Source organism: Pinus tabuliformis, chromosome 4_1 (genome assembly GCF_031772625.1).
Source record: "Pinus tabuliformis cultivar Carrire ecotype Pingquan chromosome 4_1, CPIR1, whole genome shotgun sequence".
Lineage (NCBI taxonomy): Eukaryota > Viridiplantae > Streptophyta > Pinopsida > Pinales > Pinaceae > Pinus > Pinus tabuliformis.
In genome coordinates this window covers 689,149,827-689,162,262 of record NC_142303.1, presented here as the reverse complement: position 1 = coordinate 689,162,262, position 12,436 = coordinate 689,149,827, and positions in this window count along the sequence as shown.

Below are 12,436 nucleotides of genomic sequence, written 5' to 3'. Positions count from 1 at the left end.
TGTGCATGCTTAAAGATGAGTTGGACAAGGCTTCCAAAACCATATACCCATTAGTTATGGAGGCAAGTGTTCGCTATCATAAAGACATTATCAAGAAGTATGGGGACACCATAGCACATTACCAAGCTTGGTATCAGTACATCATCGAGAGTCATCAAGTGGATGTTTTCAAGTTTTTCTTTCCCCAAACTTCTGTGTCATGGATTTCTGTCTTGTTAGGTAGTCTCTAGCCTATTTTGTCTCACATGGGTGCATGTGGAAAATGTATATTATTTGTAAATATGTTTTAAGTGAAATTCCAAGTGTCATTAGTGGAATTTGAACAATCCCTATGTAATGTAATGAGTTATTTGTAAAGAATTTGAAGAGTCATGAGGAGTAAAAGAGTCAAAGGGGAATGTCAAGGGTTACCCCAACCTTTGTTATAAATAGAACCTCATAACTCATAGAACAGGATTTTTAGAGCCAAGCTTTTAGCTAAGCTTAGGCTTAGAGAAGGCTTGCGAGTATTGTGACAAGCCTTGGCTTCTCCAAAGTGTAGAGCAAGTATACTTATTTGGAGGAGCAGGTCTTCCTGACTATAATGTTCCACTGTTGGGGCTAGTGGTTATCAATGGTGTATGTATGGATGGAACTTTAACTTATAATAATAATAATTGAGCCCACATGTTTTCATGCATATGTTCTTATTGTAGTTGGACTATTCTAGTTTCTTTCAAAATGTATGTTGTTTAACTTACGTATTTTCTTATGAACTATTTTGTATGCAATTGTATGAATCTGGTTGAAGGTGTGTTGTTGGATTAATTGGTCATGCTAGTTTGTGTAATATTTCGCTTTCTAGTTTGTGATGTCATTTTTCTCGTGTGTTACTTTCAGGCTACATACTATTACAGGCTTCTAAGGGATACACTTCCTTTTCCCCTCCATGTGCTAGAACTCCATGCATCTCGCTTGACTCACTGCAAGGTCACACACTTTCTTCCATCCAAACTCATCATACTTATCATTACGAGATACCGCAGTCAAGGCACTATATTACCATCCACTGCTAGGACTCATACTCCAAACGGTCTGAGGTATATTTGGGAATTATTACTGGGGATATCCCCTTCAATGTTGGTAGGTCCAACACTTTCAACATTTTTGGCGCTAGAAGTAGAGCTAGATGACAATATGAGCCCTTAAAGTCTGTTTTGAATCTCTGGACATCATTCATCACTTAAATCACAATCTTAATCGCGACATGTTTTTCTCAAGCTCATGATTTCGAAGTGTAAGAGGATGTTATAAATGACTAGTCACAACTTAAATATGATGGTGAAAGTGGAACAACCCTATTAATTCATGGACTTTGATTTTTAGGTTCTTGTGACAGGAATGAAGTCCCCTCGAACAACATTTCCTATGGGTTGATCACTTACACATTCAAAGGGTGCATCAATAAATGGTGTCTCACATTGCCCATAGCCTCTATACACTCTTTCAGTCACATGATCAAAGAGTTAGGTTGTGTTTTCTTCTTTTATGATCGTAAAGCACTCAATTGCAAAATATTAAATTTATGAAAATCACCTGATGAATCTATTACACACTTTTATGAATGCTTCCGCCATTATTGTTTTGAATTTCCAGAAGATGAAGTTGACATGAAATTTCTCACTGAAATATTTTAGTATCTTCTTCACATCCCAAAAAATCCACACAAGTTAGAATATTTCGAGCCCCTCCCAGCATAGCTCAGTTTTAGAGCTTCCAAATATAAGACGAAGAAGGTTGTTGTCATAAGTGGCCCTCCGTACTTCTCTCATCAAATAGCTCTAGCTCTACAGGACAAGGTGGGAGAAGTTGCGAACCCACTTACTCTAGATTTTTGTGCAAATTTGGACTGCAAGACAAATGGTTGTCACATGGTCTCATCTACTCAACCTCCATCCATTGGTTCTTTTGATCCTCTGGATTTTTGTGTGATGTTTTTATCTATTCCAGACTCCACATGCAATGTTCACAAGGATCAAGTTATGAATGGAGTTGGTGTTGAGAAGCCAACTTGTGCTATCATTGTTTATGAGTATGTGTGGGAATCTAAACAAGAAGTTGTAGTGAAGGATGACCCCCTTCTATCCACACCTCGTCCACTTTATCTTGACATCTTCTGCAATGTTGTCATTCCTAATTTTTCTTGTGAAAATTATATTTGGATGTTTCTACTCCCGGTCATTCGCAAAACACGCAGGATATCAGTCTATCATTCAATTGCGGAGAGGAAAAATCTTTCTTCCTGAATCCACTTGACCTATCATCTTTCTAGAAATTCAAAGGGTGAAAATTTTGGTTTCCCATCAACCCCTTTGTATGATTCGTCAGATCATGAGGATGTCGATGTCCATCCTGAATTTTCTGATCGTGGCTATTGTTGATCTTTCTAAGCCAGCAATCTTTTTTTATCCATATTCTTAGGAAGTTGAAACCCCTCAAGTTATCGAGGCACTTCAACCCAAGTTGATGTTTATGTCAAGTTCTCATAGCCTTGAGGTTAGTTCCACTTTCAATCAAAAATCTATTGAATCACCCCAGGATCCTCATCACTCTCTTTTTCACATTGAAAATCATTATGGTGCACAAGTTTTATATCCTCTACCAGAATCGCATGGTCCTATCACTCATGCATTGGAGGATTCATGCGTAGCAAGCACTGTTGCGAACAAAAATTTTATTCCTTTTTCATGTTTTCTCATTTGTCACATTTGAAAGAGTGTACATCTTTATCGTCCACGTGAAATGTGACAAAACACCATGATACATCTGCAGGGTGCCTTTCATGTGCTTTCAATCTTTTATTTTCTGTAGATGCATTCAAGCTTCAAAAGTTTTGGTTTTCATTTCTTTATCTTTCTTGTTTATTGGTTTTCTTGAATATATTTCTTGTTAACCATGCCATCACCTACATGGGTCAACCAATGCACCAATGGCTACATTGGAAATATCACTTTACATGAGTTGGCCCACACTTTGCTTAGCTTAGGAGTAGGAGTAGTGTTTTTTTTCCTGTTTTGTTTGATTACTTGTTTTACTTCTTTCCCTTGATTGTTTATTTGTTTGTCTTTTTCACCCTTAGGATTAGTTTCCCCATGAAACCATGTTTGGCTTTTTGAGACAAGAAGGGTGAAATTCAAGAGGACTTGTACAAATATCAACATTTGGTTATCTGTATATTCATATTTTCGTTATTTTCTTTATTTTTTTATACCCTCTTTTATAAAATAATAGCTAACTTATCAAAAATAAAGTATGTTACAACATCAGCTCCAACTGGGGACTGCTTCCTCCTGCTGGATGCAGAGAACTTGCAGATCCATATGCCTTTTTCTCGAGCTATTGGGGTCTTCTATTGAAAAAAATACACACTGCATGTAAAATAAAACTCTCTGGTATAATACAATGGTGAATGAATGGAAACCTCTTAATACTGAATATAGTGCTTCAAGTACTTCACATTGATAGGAAATGGGGAATACTCTCCCTCCAAATTTTGCAAAATGAAAGTGTTATTACCCTTGAACTCAGCAATACTAAAAGTTCCCAACCAAAGGTCTATTGAAAAAAATACACACTGGATGTAAAATAAAACTCTCTGGTATAATACAATGGTGAATGAATGGAAAACTCTTAATACTGAATATAGTGCTTCAAGTACTTCACATTGACAGGAAATGGGGAATACTCTCCCTCCAAATTTTGCAAAATGAAAGTGTTATTACCCTTGAACTCAGCAATACTAAAAGTTCCCTACCAAAGGTTGTCAAACTTTCCATGTTTGCCTTTGTCTTAGCTCCTAGAATCCCATCTGAGTACCAAATCACCTTTCCTGAAATCTCTTTCCCTGGCTTTCCTATCAAACAATCTTTTCATTTTACTCTGATATTTCTTAATATTGTTCTATACTTCATCTCTATCTTCATTCAATTCTATGATCTTATTTATTCTTCGAGAGAAGTCATCAACCTCTTCATTTGACTCTTGCAAAAAATTTAAAATAGGAAAAGCTAAATGTGTGGGAAATATTGCTTCTTTTCCATAAACAAGCTAAAAGGGGGATTTACCTGTTGATCTTTTGGGTGAAATCCCATTTGCCCAAAGAGCATAAATAAGATGACTATCCAAAATCCTTTTATGATCCTCCAATGTTTTCCTTATTACTTTAACCAAACTTTTATTTGAGGACTCTGCCAGTCCATTTCCCTGTGGATAATATGGTGTAGAATGATGCAACAAGATCTGATATTTCTGACAGAACTCAATCATATTAGTACTGTTGAATGCTTGTGCATTGTCTATCACTATTTATTGAGGGAATCCAAATATAGAGAATGTATATTTGTCAATGAACTTGATCACAACAGAATCAGTTTCATTTCTAACTGGAATGGCTTCTACCCACTTGGTAAAGTAGTCTATAGCAGTCAATATACATATGTGTTGACTACTTGATGGGGGATGAATTGCACCAATGAAATATAATCCCTATTGGCATAATGGTGCTTGGAATAAGACTGGCACCAATGGAAGAGATGTTAATCTATGCTTTCCAACAAACTTTTGACACTGTGTACAGCTCCTAACCTTTGTTCCTACATGTGTAAAAAGAGTAGGCCAATAAAACCCTGCCCTTAGGATCTTATATGCTGTGGCCCTCCAATCTTAATGGTCTGCACAAATTCTTGCATGAAATTCATCAATGATCCCTTCTGTTTCATTCTCTGTTAGGAAAAGTAGAAGGATATTAAGAGGATCCTTCCAGTACAAATTTCCATTCACAATACAATACTTAACCGCTTTTAATTTCAATGTTTTACATTGATTTCTGCTAAATTCAGCTGGACATTCAAATTCTCTAAGAAAGTTCACAATGTCAAAGTACTAATCTAATAACAAAAAAAAATTCATCAATGTGAATCAAAATTTTCTGATCTAATGCAGAAGGTTCTTGTGGATTCTCTTGTATGGTAATTTCAAAAGGTTCTTGTGGATTCTTCTCAGTTGGGCTCTCAGAAGGTTCTTGTGGATTCTCCTATGTGGGTTTTTCAGAAGGTTCTTCTGTATTCTTCTCAACTAGGATGTCAAAAACATAATTTATTCATAATATTTTGCAATTGGATTTAGCAAGGAGCTTGGCCAGGCCTTGACCTTTTACTAGTTTGGTAGTCTTAATGATAAGATCATACTCTAAAATTTTAGTTATCCATCTCCCTCTCGTTCGATCAGTGTCAAGTTGAGTTAGAACAGTTTTGATAGCACTATTAGGTACATAGGAAATGATAAAAGAGTGGAGGAGGTAGACTCTAAAGGATTTCAGAGCTTGAACTAAAGAGTAGGCTTGTTTTTCAATGATGTCATACTTTAGCTCAGCATCTCTCATAACCTTGCTAAAAAAGGCAATGGGTTGGTCATATCCATCTTTATTCCTTTGTAAAAGAGGAGCAGCTAATGTGGTTTTAGAGGAAAAAGAAAACACACTGAAATGTTGGGAGTAATTTGGACTCGCTAAGATGGGAGCTTCTGCAATGGCCTTCTTAATCTGATCAAATGCATACCTAGCAAGAAAATTCCATTTGATTTCATGATTCTTTTTCATCATATCAGTTATGTCCTTAACTATTTCTACATATTTAGGGATAAATCTTCTTAAAAATTTGTTTTATCCAAGGAAAGCTTGAACTTCATTCTCGTTCCTTGGTAATATGAGTGCCTAAATTGTTGAGACTCTTTTAGGATCAATGACTACTCCTTCTTTGGAAATGATGTGGCCGTGCAGTTTTCCTTCTTGAAGTGCAAACAAAGACTTCTTGGGATTAAGAGAAATCCCAAATTTTCTGCACCTATCAAAAACCTTTCTCAAATGTTTCAAATGCTTTTCATTAGAATTGGAAAAAATAGTTAAATCATCTAAATAAATAACAACAAATTTGTTGATCTTACCTACAAATGCAAGATCCATAACACGTTGAAATGTTGCTCCAACATTAGTTAACTCAAAAGGCATCTGATTATACATGAATGTGCCCCATGGAGTTGTAAATGCATTTTTTTCTCTATCCTCTAGATTAACCAAAATCTGGTTATATCTGGAGAAACCATCTAACATGAAAATTCTCTAGGCTCCTGAAACTTTCTAAAGTAATTGATCCATCTTAGGTAATGGATAATTGTCCTTCAGGGAATATTTATTCAAATTCCTAAAATCTACACAATCTAACTTCACCATTCTTTTTTCTCACAGCAACTAGATTCGCTACCCAATCTGAATATCTTAATGGAAGTATTATTTTAGCATCCAATAACTTCTTTAGTCTTTTTTCAATTACAGGAAGAAGTACATGATTAATTCTCCTCAATTTTTGTTTGAAAGGTTTTGCCTCTGGTTTTAATGGAATTTTGTGTTCAATAAGAGATGTATCATAGGTTTTTAATTCACTATAACACCAGGAAAAAAATCCTTGTAGGCTTTTAGGAGGGCTAAATATTTGTCTTTAGCTTCCATTGATAGGGATGCAGAAATTTTAACGTTTATGATCTCTTCAGAACTTCCAATGTTATAAATTTCAATATTTTCATCAAGTGAATCAAAAAGTGGATTTTTGGGGACATCATTATGATCAAAGAGCTTCTCAAGAGGGATTAACCCTTTTGGAATAATGTTTTTAGAGAGTTAGATAATGTTATGATGAGAAATTGTAGAATCAAATCATGGTGTTTGATCTTCGTTATCAATTTCAATATTATCAAGTGGTTCTTTCTCAACTTGCATGTTTGATAATCTATCTATGACTTGCAAAAAGGATTTTAGTTGCTCATCATCATCAAAAAATTTCTAGTACTTAAGATTTTCAAGAATAGATGGTCTATACTTGACTTGAATTTGATACTGGACAAGTATCTTATCAGGGATTTTAAAGGAACTTGGAGAAATAACCAAGGAATTTGCATGCATGTTTTGATCTCTAGGAATAGCAGTAATATTGAATGCTGAAAAGAAATTTTCAATTGAATCCAAAACTTCATTCCTATAAGATATCAGTCTTGGGTGCTTAGTTTGACACAGATTCCTAACTTGTGTGACAATAAGTTTGGAATCATTGTATACACTTAAGTTCTTCACTTTAAGACTTCTTGCTAACTCCAATCCTAGCAGAAAAGATTCATACTCTGCTACATTATTGGTTACATCGAATTCAAGTTTTTATGATTGGGTAATGTTTTCTTTATCTTGAGAAATTAATACAATTCCAACTCCTGCTCCTTCCTTTGAGAAAGAACCATCAAATTACATTTTCCAAATATTAGTTTCAATGGTTTTAGGTTGATCAACAATATCTTCAATAGTTAGTTGAGTATTTTGTGAATTATTTATAGATAGTTCAAAACACCCAAAGTCTTGGTCAACAACATAAATAGGATGATTTTGAGCCTGATCATCTCTACAAACAATGTTCATAAATCTAACCTCCCTATATAGCCTGAGATGCTCACCCCAGTAAACTAGAATAGTAGCATAAGACATATCCATTTGTAGGGTCCTTCCTAGTTTATCACAACAAGATCTTGACAGTGGCATGCCAAATTTTGGGGGAATGTCAATGACTACTATGTCTAAAACCACACTTTTGACATGGATCTAAGCTAAGGTTACCACCAAATCTTTAGTGATTCTAAGACAAGGAACATTCTTGGAGTCAAAAGTACAAAGATCATGGTAAGTTCTAGTGACTTCTAATTGCAACTGGTCCATGATCACTTTAGGCATTAGATTATGGGAAGCCCCAGAATCTAGCATACAGTTATATAGCAGGAAATCATGAATTTTCAGAGTCACATAAAATGGTGGTACATTCTCATCTATCATGTCAGAACTAGGACCAAAATCTATTGAGGGTTTTTCGTCCTGTAGGCTTATCACATCCCCTTCAGCATCGACACTGGATGACTAAATCCATTTTGAAACCTGGTTCTTATACCTTGGAATTTTTTATAGTTCATCTAGGGGAATTGGTATTTTAACCCTTTCGATTTCTCTTTCAACATTGAAATTTGTCAAAATAGTTTTATCAATTTAACTTGTTTCACCTATATGATTTATGGGTTGAATGATAGTTGTCTGGGTTTCAACAAATTTTATCTAAGATTCATTTTGAATGGGACCCTTTGGAGGTCTACCAGGCCCTACCCTAGGTCTAAGATCATATCTTCTACTTAATTCACCAATTAGGAATTCAGAGAAGGCTTGGTATTTAGAAATTTGATAGTCTTATTCATTTTTGGAAGACTAATTTGAAGGGTGAGGAACAATAGCAATATTTAAATATGTAGAATCAAAATTATTTATGTCTTCAGAAATTAGAGGACCAATATCGTCTAGTTGTTGGTCATCAATCATCAGAGGATGTTGGATCTATTGATCAGTGTTAGGTCTATATAAGATTTGAGTTTGAGGGGGCTCTTCTAAATTGATTCTGTGGTCTAACAACAGTTTGTTGTATAGTTCTAGGCTGAGTTTCAATCTTAAAAATCCTATTAGATAAGTTTCTAAGTAAATATGTTATCTCGTCTATTTTTTTATCATCGTTTTTGGACTTTGAGGAAGATCCTTCCTCCTTAGCCTTCAATTTTCTTTCATCCTTTTCAGCTTTGGCTTTGAGTTTAGATGAAGTTGATCTATTAGCCTCAACTTCTATAGAGTTAGTTTGCATATCTTGAAGGGTAGGAGATATCCTTTCCCTCAGCATGACTGCAAAGTCATTATCAAAGGCTTTGGAAAACCTAACCTTTGTTGTTGCAACAGGAGGTTTACAATCAGGAGGCCTTTTGTGGTAGAGTTTATTGAATCGTTTAATGAAATCTGCCACAGGTTCTCCATGGTTCGTTTTAAGCTCTCCAAACTCAATAAGGAAGTAAATTACATCATTTCTAACACCCCACTGGTTTTTAAATATATTAGTTTAAATCATTCCATAGCTTAATTGAATCCGCACTCAGTTTCCTAAACCATATCCTAACATTTCCCTCTGAAGACTAAAAAAATAAACACATGTATACATCCTCACGCTCTATATTCATATTATCTACAAAATCTAAGAATGCAGTTAGATGATCTTCTATAGTTAGACCAGTTTCACCATTAAACCTAGGCAGGTGTTTCAAATACCCATCAAGAAAATTGTTTAACTGGTTGGGAATATGTAGGGCAACATATCTAGCTTGAACTATAGGTCAAAATGCCATATCTAAAGATGAGGAAGAAGATGATTCAGTAGAAGAGGTAGGAGATGATGTAGTGGAAGATGATGAAGCAGGTGGTGAAGTAGTGGGTGAAGATGGAGGTGTGAAAGTGGGAGGAGGAGAATGGGAAAGTGGAGGAGATCTAAAAGTTTTCAAAGGTGTTTTTATTACTAACTTCTGAACCTCTGTTTCAACCTACTTTTTACTTTCAAATAGTGGGTTTGAATATATAGAGAAGGCTTCTTTGGGTTGGGAAAAAGTGGATGGGAATGTATAATGAGTGGGGGAGATAAAATCAGTTGGTTTTAGCTTCGATAAATGTACATCTAGTTCTTCCTCTGACTTGGGAGAATCTAAAAATATTTCAGGAAGTTTGTAAGATTCCAAAGATTGGACTAAGAGAGATGACTGCAGATCAACTCCTTTAGATCAAAGTTCTTAAACCCTGGGTGTTAGATCAACCAAATATAATTGGGATGGAACAAAGCCAAATGGATCAAAAGCTGGAATATCTTGAGGTTGTAATTGTACAGAAGAACAAGGAAAAGCTTTAAGTATCCTTCTAAAAGAGGCCTCTCTCACCAGTCTCTTAGGGTCAGATAAAGGAGATATAATTGGAGAGTCAAAGTGAGATTTGGTATGTTTTGAAGGAGCTATATTGGTCAAGTGGAGTCGTCAGGAGAATGATTTTTAACCTAAAATTTCTTTATTCACCTTAAAGAAAAAGTTTAATTGTTGTCCTCGGGAAAAGAGTTCAATTTTCGCTCCAATGATTTAACCCTATTATCCTTAGCCAAAGATGATATTTTCTCAATTTTCAATTGAGACTACACATTTGATAGAGTAGTTTTAATCGTAGACAATGCTATAGCAGTGATGGTCATGGTTGAGAACATCATCTCACCAGACTACCTATGCATGTCCATTTGGTCAATTGGATGAATTTGATTGGCATCAAATGAGAATATAGTTTTCTTATAATCAAAAGAACCTTTGGGAAAAGGTACTTGAGCCTGCAGAAAGGCCATCTGCATTCTTCCCTTCTCGTTGTCAAATGTTGTTAGTAACCTATGTTGTGAAGTGGAAGACCACTTCCAGAACTGTGCATAGACATTAGCTTTTAAGGCTTCATTATTTTGATTTATCTCAAGAAATTTAGTGAAAACATTTGACTCCTATATTTCACTTGGTCTAGCAGACTGAGTAATTTCTAGCAAATTTTGTGAAGTGGAAGAGGAAGAAGGAGTAGTAATTACAGGCTCCTCAGTGCCTATAGATACCTGTGAATCATCCAGATTGATGACAATAGGCTCCTTTTGACCTTGAGTTGCAGTAGTAGTAGCCTTTAATTCAATCCTTGGTTTCTTTTGGTAGTGGATGAACTCCTTTTCTACCATTGCTGATGATGATGATCCTTCCCTAGGCCTCTTGTTTAGCTTAGTTTGAGAAACCAGATTCTAATGAGTAGAAAGAGGCAAGACTTTCTCCTCTGCTTCTTCAAGAGTATTATCTTCCCACTATTCCCGATTTCTAAAGTTCTCAATTTCAAGCCTAGGTGTGTGATTATAAGAAGTAGTCTTAAGCTCCAACCTTAAATCTAAAATAATGATGAATGGATTGTCGGACCAAGTGAAGTTGGGTTGAAAACCCCTCTATTTGAGTATCGCATATGCCTCTAAGCTAGTTGATCTAGTGTTGCAAATGAATTCAACCTCTGATTTAATCTTAAACTATGATTTTCTCTTTCCTGAGATGAAATGTAGCTCATCCATATTCATCATTTGCCTGATATATTCCAAAGAGAAAATTCTCATTGGAACATAATTTGGCAACTTATATGGAACCAAATCACACCCATATACTCTGATCTCTATATAGTTCTAGTAGAGATAACATTCTCCTATTCTTACTTGATCACTAAGGTGCAAGATCCTCTTGATTCTGGGACTGAATCTTGGTTCACTTTGACTGCTGAAAAGTTGTGCTATTGGGTGAATGAAATAGTCTATTAAATCTGCAAATTTGAACTCAGTTGAGTTCTTTTGATCAACAAGGTCCAATGAATAACTTATTGATCTTCTTTCTGCTCATCCTGCTTTTGAAAAACAATGGGAATTTTTTCTCCCTGTTGAAAAATAAACATGAGAAATAAGATAGAAGAGTATTTGAGTACACCTTCAGTTGTGATATTCATAAGTTGCTCATGCATAGCATCAGCCAAAAATTGACTGTAGTTATACATGAAGGTAGGCTTGTTTTATTTTGAAAAGATAGACAAATAACCTAAGATAGCCTCATCTACCCATTGATCTGATGGGTAGCCTAAAAAGCAGGAAATGAGGGAAATAATTTTCTTAGCTCTCTCTGGAAACATGGATGCTGAGTAAGGAGGATTTTTATTGGGAAATTCAACGTCTTCAGGGAGAAAAATCTCAAAGATCTAAACTCTCTGAGGGAACGTAAGTTTATGATATAGGTCAATCACAGCTGGAGGGGAGAAGAAACTGAGGGAATTACTCTCAGGTATCAAAATCATTTGTTTTATGGCTTCAACAATGATGGTTATAAGAGTGTCACCATTCTGAGTGACTACTGTTCTTTGAAAGGGATTATACTTGGATTGACACCAAATAACCAAATCATGGAAAGAGTGAGCTTGGGGAAACATGTATAGAGGAAGGTTTGATTCCCAGAGGTTTATTTCATCCTTTGAATCAAGGTATGTTTATCTGAGCCAATTGTGCAATTCAAGCATGTCAAATTTACACTCAATATCTATGATTTTGAAGTATTGGTCGGCTAATGGGATATGGTCCCGGTCAAGAGGATCAGAAATTTGCAGGTTTTCCTGTGTTGAAGAAGAACTAGCAAATATTTTTCCTTCTTCTTAGGAGCCATAATATTAGACAAAAATGGTAATATGACAGAAAATGCAGAATAGTTGAGTAATGATTCAGGTTATAGACTTGGCTCAATAACAAATTTGTATGAAACTAAATAATTTAGAAGTAATGGAACAGTAATAAAAATAGTTGTAACAGGTACAATGAGTATTTATAGGGAAATTTAAGCTACAGTTACATCAAAATCCATTAATAACGAGCTAATCAGAAAATTAATGACTTAACAGGAAAGGATTGTAGCAACGGATAAGCATTTA